General features: G+C 40.4%; 1 long non-coding RNA gene across 1 annotated transcript; it reads right to left on the reverse strand.

Annotated features, from left to right (window-relative positions):
- Nucleotides 1–2,691: 2,691 nt before the first annotated feature.
- LOC310660142 lies at nucleotides 2,692–9,664 on the reverse strand. Its single transcript, XR_014503236.1, has 3 exons — nucleotides 9,592–9,664; nucleotides 7,323–8,225; nucleotides 2,692–2,870 (listed from the first exon to the last, which is right to left on the reverse strand). It is a non-coding gene; the product is annotated as an uncharacterized lncRNA (long non-coding RNA).
- Between the last annotated feature and the right edge of the window lie 217 nt (nucleotides 9,665–9,881).

Here is a 9,881-nt window from a genome sequence, read left to right on the forward strand (position 1 = left end):
CTCTCTCTGGTTTATCAACAAATGTTATTCTCTGCATATTACAAAATTGTATAGATCCTTAATTTATCTAACTAGATGTTAACAATAAAAAGTTTGTGGATGTTTATTCAAAACCTGCCAAGGAGTCCAGTTCATTTCGGTGTTTCTTTAAGTACTTTGTAAAAGGTTCCCATTCATCTTTAAAGTCACAGCTATCCTTGTCACGTAGTTTATGTGTCAATTTTGCCAATTCTGAGTGGTCCATCCGTTTCTCTTGCCATAGTTCTTTAGTCAGGATTTCCTCATTATTCCATCCTTGTGCTATTAAGACTCTTGCCGCCATTGTCACATACATGAAGATATTTTTCAATTTCCTTGGCAGGTCTTTCCCTACAATCCCTAACAAAAATGCTTCAGGTTTTTAAACAAATGTTAGATGGAACATTTTCTTCAGTTCACTGTATATCATTTCCCAAAACTTTTTAATTTCATTACAATCCCACCACATACGGTAAAAGGTCCTTTCCTTTTCTTTACACTTCCAACACATATCTGAACTGGTTTTATACATTCTTCCTAGCTGCACTGGTGTTATATACCATCTATACATCATCTTCATATAATTTTCTTTCAACAAGGAACAATCTGTAAATTTTAAATCAATTTCCCATAACCTTTCCCAATCTTCCAACATAATATTATGACCTATATCTTGTGTCCATTTAATCATAACTGATTTCACCTCTTCGTCTTTTGTCTCCCATTCTAACAGAATACTATACGCACCTTTCAACAGCTTTACTTTCCCTTCTTTAACTTCCCTTTGAAATCTAGATATCGTGTAGCGAAATCCTTTCTTATTATCTTCTTTGTATGTTTCATGTAGTCAGCATCTAACAGAGATTAATCCAGTCCAGCCTGCAGTCTCTGTCCTGAAATTAACTTCAGTTCAGGGGTGCCATCTAGGGAGAGATGGGGGAGCGAGGCCCCCAAAAAATATTTTCAAGGTGAGGACCAGTGTCCCCCCCCCCAGTCCTGCAGTAGTCCCCTTGAAGATCACAAGGGCACCTTCCAGAAGAGCACTCTGGCAATCTCTGCCAGGGACACGCCAGGACGAAGCGTCTTTGCCCTGGTGCATCCTTTTCACGAAGATAAGGTGGTTGTGGGGTGGGGGTGAAGGGCCTAGTTGGCCCGGCCAGGGTTGGTGGGGCAACACATGTGTGATGTTGTGCACATGCAGCATGTTGGGATCAATTCAGTGCATCTGCCTCTGTTACGACTGAAATATTTAAATTATGGCTACAGCATCATTTTTTTTCTTTTTTAAAATTTTATTTATGCTTTACAAATTTATATATTTCACTAATTTCACAATCACTTTAACATTTCAAAACTTGTCTTCTTCCCCCCCTTTCTGCAGTTCCTTAAATTTATTCTTAATATCTTCTGCATATCCAAATTAACCCAAATTGCTAATTTATTCATCTGCTTTAAATATATACTCATATGAAACTGCAGGTCATTACAACAATCCTGCCAATGTTCTTTTTTTAAAAAAAAATACAGTGGTGCCCTGCAAGACAAATGCCTCGCAAGACGGAAAACCCGCTAGAAAGGGTTTTCCGTTTTTCAATGCGCTTCGCAGGACAAATTTCTCTATGGGCTTGCTTCGCAAGATGAAAATATCTTGCGATTCTTGCGATTTTTTTTTCGCTCCCCACCCCCTTTTTCTAAGGCACTAAGCTGCTAATAGCCTTTTAACAGCTAATCCGCTATTCCCTTAAGCCTTTAATAGCCGCTAATAGCCACTAAACCGCTAATAGCGCTAATCCGCTAATAGGGTTGCTTCGCAAGACGAAAAAACCGCTAGACGAAGAGACTCACGGAATGGATTCTTTTCGTCTTGCGAGGCACCACTGTAATATTTTATTAAGATTTTCCATAACATTACAAAAGGAAAAAAGAAAAATACAAAAATAATAAAGAAAAACAATTAAAAACAATTCAGTTTTTCATAACATATCTTGCATTTGCTTGTTTCCCGGACCTCCCCACACCTCCCCTCTTTGTATTCCAATTCCATTTATGTATTCAGCTAATCCTCTCCCTCTTTACTTTATCCTTATCTTGATCTTAATATATTATACCTTTAAATTTTCACCTGTTAACATTCCGTTTTTGTATATTCCTTCGTACCGTAGTTACTAAAAACCCCTTAACCTCAATCCAACATCATTCTAACATTCATTAATTTTATAATATTTCTGTAAATAGTCTTTAAATTTCTTCCAATCTTCCTCCACCAACTCTTCTCCCTGGTTTCGGATTCTGCCGGTCATTTCCGCCAATTCCATATAGTCCATCACCTTCATCTGCCATTCTTCCAAAGTGGGTAGTTCTTGTGTCTTCCAATACTTTGTGATGAGTATTCTTGCTGCTGTTGTAGCATACATAAAGAAAGTTCTATCCTTCTTTAACACCAATTGGCCAACCATGCCCAGGGGAAAGGCCTCTGGTTTCTTCGGGAAGGTATATTTAAATACCCTTTTCATTTCATTATAGATCATCTCCCAGAATGCCTTAATCTTTGGGCACGTCCACCAAAGGTGAAAGAATGTACCTTCAGTTTCTTTACATTTCCAACATTTGTTATCGGGCAAATGATAGATTTTGCAAGCTTGACTGGTGTCAATGTTCTTACCTGTTTTTACAATTTATCTGTAAATATTCAATAAATCATTTCCATTCGTTTATAGAAAGCTTGTTATCATGATTTCTTATTCTTCCAGTATGTTTTGCCATTTCTGCATATTCTGTAGGTTTTTGTATCCATTCTTCCTTTGCTGGGACTTCTGCTTCTTTCCATTTTGGGGCGAGTAACATTCTTGCCCCTGTAGTAGCATACGTGAATAAGTTTCTATACAGTTTAGGTAGTTCTGTCCCTGTAATTCCCAAAAAGAAGCTTCTGGGGTTTTTTACAAATGTTATTTTAAACATCCTTTTCAGTTCATTATATATCATTTCCCAGTAAGTTTTAACCTTACTGCAAGACCATCACATATGATAAAAAGAACCTTCTTTCTCTTTACATTTCCAACACTTATTTGATTTAGATTTATACATTTTTTTCCAATTTACTCAGTGTTAGCATTATGGCTACAACTTCAGGACATAGTTCTGTTCTTTCTTTTTTGTTTCATTTCCCTCTTCCCCCACTCCCTGTTCGGCATAATATCCAACCTGATAATGTGTTTCTAGAGAACTCAAAAGCCCGCTTATACTTTTGTGAGGTTTTGGTTGCTCATAATAAATGCATCTCACAGCTGTGGATTTGGACATTGTTCTAATGAGCCGATATAGATACCTTTGCTTTTTATACTGCAGTTATACTAATGCCTGTAGGATACACCCTGAAGCTCAGATTCACGAGATTTGTGTCCATGAGTCAGAGAGCACTTAGCTAGCAAAGTGTAAACTGAATCACTCAAGGTACAGAAGGAGAGCGTCTTGCTTTGGCACAAATGACAGCAGTCGTGTCTGGAAGTAGAGGAGCCTATTTGCTGTTCAAACTGTGACTCATCTTTCCTCCTCTGCATACTAATTTACATATGTCCCATTAGGAATTGGTGCACAGAAAACACATTACTAGGATTAGCAGTGTGTCTGACACATGCAGAGTAAGTTATTAGAAATGGCTGTTACACAAACACACGCTGCCAGGATACTGACTGGATGATTCCATGCTTTATTCAGCCTGCACTTAGATAAATGTGCATATAGCAGCCAAAACCCTGACTATTTTGCATATGCCCAGCTTTATCTAAATGATTTTCATCCTTCAGTCATTTTCATAGTAAGCTCAGGCTAGATACAGACACTTTTTCTTTTTTTTTTTTAAATAATATTTATTAAAATTTTTCAAAAAATGCATAATCACTTATGGGACTCCCCCCTTCCCCCACCCCCACCATATTCCCATTTCACATTGTTGGCCGCACAAATTCCCCTTTCAAATTAAAGCTTAATTTGTTTTACCCTTAATAATAATAAACAACCCAATGTTCTTTCCCCAGGACCCACCCCCTTTCATTCCACAATTTCCATTTTTGATAAAAAAAGCACCCCAGATAATAACAATAGAAAAGGTAAAAAATAAGAGATATAATGAATAATAAAAAAGAAAGACCAATTCAACAAAAAAGAACAAAGTTGGCAAGCCTTTGGAGTTTTAGTTCTCCCCCCCCTGTCCCCGGTTTAATTTCCCCCTGACCATCAACCCCTAGTATCTGCCTGGAATTCTTAAAGCCATAAATCACAACTTTTCCCCAACTCCAGCTGGCTTTCCCTTTTTTTTTAAAATTAGAAATAAATTTTTTGATAATCAAAATTATTATTATTATTATTATTCTCCAAAGCTTTAACTTCAGTCTTTAAGAAAACTGTAGTAAAACTCCCTCCGTTGTTCTTTCCGGTTTGTAGTCTAATTTCCTTTTGTTCCGCTGCTTAAACGTTGTAATTCGCAAATTTGGTAAGTCTGCAGGGATGGTTGTTGTTCAGGGGCAAAACCTTACGTTCAGTCCCTTCCTTTCTTCAATAGAAAAGTCTATTGTCTCCTTTAAAAAAAAAAAAAAAGAAAACACCCTGCAGACGAGATGTTGTTTCCGTTTTGCAGCTTTCCCAGAAGGTAACCAGTTCTGTAAAATTCCATTGGTGTTTTTCCACTTTCCCAGTCCTTGTAATGTCCCGAAGCTCCTCGAGGGGGATTGTTATAACTTTGTTTCCTCTAGTCCAAAAGTCAAGTTGTTATCCATATTCGCCATTTTGTATCCAGATTTTAACAAATTGTAGCAAATTGAAGCAAATTTAACCAGCCAAGTTCTCATAATAAAATCCACTCCACTTTCCGACTTTGACAGCTATTTTGAAAACTGTCGAACTCTCCGACTCCTTTCACCAGGCTCTCTCTTCAATCGCCCCGGTTCCCAGGGGGGGGGGTTGTGTTTCCCTTCTCCAGTTCCTCCTCCAGCACAGTTCTTGTAGTTCCCCATCGTGGAATTGTAATTTTTATCAGCAATGCAAGCCTTTTTGGGTCTTGGTTTCCCCGTCTTTGTTTTAGACAATTTACAATAGGGAGGGGACTGACTTCCTTTTTGAATCCCCCCCGCTCGTATCCAATTCGAAAAAAAAATTTCTTTTTTCCTCCTTTTGAACCCGATTTCCAGATTTACTCACGGGTTATTGTTGAAAAGTCCGAATTTTCAATGGAAGAAGTCAGCGCTCTCCGCCGGATGGCATGCGGCTGCGCTCAGCAGGGGAAGCAGAGGACTCAAGGCACCACGCTTCTCCCCGGCACCCGATCCGTAGCCTTTAAAAAGGCTCCTTCACGAGTCGGGAGGGCGCTAACGGTGCAAGCCGAGTCTCCATGTCCACGGCCTCCGTGGCCGTGGTTTCTAAGGGTCCCCGCATCGCCGGTGCGGTAGGACCCAGCCCCTGCCGAGCAGACTCCCTCCGGAGCTCGGAGGGAGTCCGCCATTCGGCGATGGCGCCAACCCGGAAGTCCTGATACAGACACTTTTTCTAGAAAAAGAGGTGCTGGAACTCAACATGAACACCTCCCTTCTTTTCTTATAATGGCAATGGTGCCCACCTGAGAGGTGTTGGAACTGAGTTCCAGTTCAAAAAAAAAAACCCTGCTAACCAGGGGCAGCAACTATTGGAGGCCCTGGGGGCCCAAGCACCCACAATTTTGTGGTGGGTGCTCAGCACCCACACCACAGAGCCCCTGATGCAACTTCTGCAAAGCACTGAAAGTCATGTCCGAGGCCTCGCAAGACTTCAGAGATGCTGTGACACTGGAACTCAGGTTCCGAGGCCTTGCAAGACCTCAGACAGCATCTCTGAGCCTTCGCCAGACCTCGGAAATGCTGTCCAAGGTCTAGGAACCTGACATCCGGTGCAATTGTGTTGTCAACTGTTGCCTAAAATTTTTAGTGCTGTTTCACAGACACTGGGATCATTCCTCATCAGCAGATGGTTTTTCCTGCACCCATTTTTCATGAAAACATAATTATAAATTACTGTACTTTTCTGCCTATAAGACACCCCCATGTATAAGATGCCCCCTCTTTTGGGGGACTCAAATTTAAGAAAATGTGGGGAGATGGGATAGAGTTGTTGGGGGGGGTGCCGAAAATTGCCAACAAATGACCGTATAGTAAAAGCTATGTTTTTCCCAGTAGTGATGTATGGAAGTGAGAGCTGGACCATAAAGAAGGCTGATCGCCCAAGAATTGAAGCTTTTGAATTATGGTGCTGGAGGAGACTCTTGAGAGTCCCATGGACTGCAAGAAGATCAAATCTATCCATTCTTAAGGAAATCAGCCCTGAGTGCTCACTGGAAGGACAGATCGTGAAGCTGAGGCTCCAATACTTTGGCCACCTCATGAGAAGAGAAGACTCCCTGGAAAAGACCCTGAGGTTGGGAAAGATGGGGGGCACAAGGAGAAGGGGATGACAGAGAACGAGATGGTTGGACAGTGTTCTCGAAGCTACCAGCATGAGTTTGACCAAACTGCAGGAGGCAGTGGAAGACAGAAGTGCCTGGTGTGCTCTGGTCCATTGGGTCACGAAGAGTCGGACACGACTAAACGACTAAACAACAACAACAAGTGTAATTCTAAACCCAACACTTTCTGCATTTTGTTTATTCAGTTTTCTTAGGAGAATTCCCAGGATCTTCCTTCTTCTACTTCTTTCTCTTTAGATTCATGCTCTGATTCACTGGAATTTGCCCACATCTCCCAATATTTCCCTTCCTGTGTAAATGCCATTAATGTCCCATTTACAGGCACTGCTTCAAATGCCTCGTTCCATCAAGAATCTCTTAATCTGACTACTGGCTCCCTACTGCAATGAAACATGCCCACCTCGCAACCCAACCCGTAACCCATTTAAGTCAAAAAAAGTACTTGGACTTAAGCCAATTTCATTTCATCTAAGTCAACAGGACCAAACTGGCTTAGGTCCAAGTACTTCAGCTTAAGTGGCCTGCAGATTGGGCTAGAACATTGAAACTTCACCCCAAGGACAGATTCACTTAAATCACTGTAATTAGGATGGTGTTTTGATGCTTCAGCTTGATAGCAAGCTGGGACTTTTCATTCTTAATAGGTACTGACTAAACAGAGCCTTCCCCCCGACTCCTAATGTGCTGTGCTGCACTATTTAATTTTGGAAATGAGGCTCAGGAAAAACTCCAGTGTCCCTCTGTGTCCTATTAGACCAATAAAATTAATTTTAGGAGTATAATGTGCTAGGAAGTAGAATGATGGATGAGAACCTACCTGGCAGCAGCCTCAGGGATTGGCAATTGGACCAGCCCAGCAATGGCTGCAACATGTTCTCTGCTCGGGAAAGCCTTGGTTAGTGTTCAAGTGCTCCAGGATCAACGTTGACTTGATGGGTTTACACAGGTCTCAGCATAGAAGAAGAAGAAGAAGAGTTTGGATTTGACATCCCGCCTTTCACTCCCTTTAAGGAGTCTCAAAGCGGCTAACATTCTCCTTTCCCTTCCTCCCCCACAATAAACACTCTGTGAGGTGAGTGGGGCTGAGAGACTTCAGAGAAGTGTGACTGGCCCAAGGTCACCCAGCAGCTGCATGTGGAGGAGCAGAGACGCGAACCCGGTTCCCCAGATTACGAGACTACCGTTCTTAACCACTACACCACACTGGCTCTCATAAAAGCTCCTGAAAGAAGATGAAGCTGTATTGTGATTCTGTTTCTTTTTTCCCTTCGGAAATTTATTTATTTGGTTTTTCAGATTGAAATTTTACAGTCTCATATCCCACATACAACATAAAAACTAGATTCCAAGGAAACTCTTGGACTTCCCTCCTCCCCTTTGTGGGTTCTACTGTTAATAATTTCCTCCTGCATCATTTATAATAATCCAGATCTTTTATCTCTCCATTGTATCGAAAATTCACCCTTAAACTGCAAGTGATATTCCAATCCTACTAACGATTTTAACTGTTTACAAAGCTTTAAATTTTCCCCATTCCTTTTTAAACTTTTGATCTTCCTGATTTCTGATTCTTCCGGTCATGTTAGCCATCATAGTCCATCAACTTCATCTGCCATTCTTCTCTGGCAGGGACTTTATCTTCTTTCCATCTCTGGGAACATCTGCACAGCCGTGGTCGCAAACAGAAATAGTCTTTTCTGTTCCCTTGGGATTTGGGCACCTAAAATACTTAAAAGGAAAGCTTCAGGTTTTCTGTTGTTGTTTAGTCGTCTTAGTCGTGTTTGACTCTCTGTGACCCCATGGACCAGTGCATGCCTTGGGAACTCTCACTTTCTTCTCAAAGCTTTTCCTTTTTTATGTCCATGGAGTTTTCTTGGCAAAATACTGGAGTGGTTTGCCAGTTCCTTCTCCAGGTGGATCACATTTAGTTTAAACTCTCGGCTATGACCTGTCTGTGTTGGGTGGCCCTGCACGACATAGCTCATAGCTTCTCTGTGTTATTCAAGCCCCTTCACCATGACAAGGCAGTGATCCATGAAGGGGTTAGGGTTTTTTTTAAGAAAAGGGTTTTTTAAGCATTTTTTTCCAAGTCATACATCATTTCCCAAAATTATTTTACTAACTTACATTTCCACCACATGTGATAAAAGGTACCTTTATTATGATTCTGTTTCAGTGCTCTCCATACCACATGACTATCACTCTGATATGTCTATTAGGTCTTGAAAGCCATGCTCTGAAAGGGTACTTTAATATATTATACTTTTCAGGACCTTCCTGAGTCTGGACCACCCTGTTCGTTTCTTTTTTTTTAAAAAAAATGATATTTATTAGAAGTTTAAAAATTACAGAAAAAAGAAAAAGGAAAAAGGAAAAACAATAAAAAGTTTAACAAAACATACATTACAATTACAATTACAATACCAATACACACACAAAAACAAAGAAAAAGGAATATAGAAACATAAAAAGGCAATACAACAATGCAGAGAAAAAAAGAAGAAACAAAACAAAACGCTAAACACACTCATCCAATATTCCATATCTTTACCTTTCATTAACTTGTTTCATCGACCTCCTCACACCTCCCTTTTTTGTATTCTATTTCAGTTAACTATTTCAGCAAATTCTTTCTATCTTTCTCAATTTTCGTTCTATATCTTAATGGTCTAACCTTAAATTTTTCATTTTGTCCCATTATCAATCAACTTTTACTTAATTCTTTATTACATTTCTGCTAAAACCATATGGCTTCATTCCAGCATCCTTCTAACATTCATTAATTTTACAATGTTTTGTAGATAAGCTTTAATTTTTTTCCAATCTTCTTCCACCGACTCTTCTCCCTGGTCTCAGATTCTGCCATCATTTCTGCCAGTTCCATGTAATCCATCAGCTTCATCTGCCATTCTTCCCTGGTGGGTAGATCTTGTGTTTTCCAATACTTTGCAATAAGTATTCTTGCTGCTGTTGTGGCGTACATGAAAAAGGTCCTATCTTTCTTTGGCACCAATTGGCTGACCATGCCCAGGAGAAAGGCCTTGGACCCTGTTCCTTTCCTTTTCAAAAATGGTTTTACTTCTTACCTTTCTCCAAGGACCTCAAGGTAGCATGCATACACGGATTTCCCTCTTCACCTGCATTTTCAACAGCAACCCTGTGAGGAAGGTACAAATGGGATAGCTCAGTTGGTACAGCATGAGATTCTTAATCTGAGGGTTGTGGGTTCGAGCCCCATGTTGGGCAAAAAGATACCTATATTGCAGAGGGTTGGACTAGATGGCACTTGTGGTCTCTTCCAACTCTATGACTGAGAAAGCGAGAGAGAGGATTGGCACATAGTCACCCAGTGTGTTAGAATTCCTGCTCCATGATT

The sequence above is a fragment of the Podarcis tiliguerta genome (assembly GCF_965153285.1).
Source record: "Podarcis tiliguerta genome assembly, chromosome: 11".
NCBI lineage: Eukaryota > Metazoa > Chordata > Lepidosauria > Squamata > Lacertidae > Podarcis > Podarcis tiliguerta.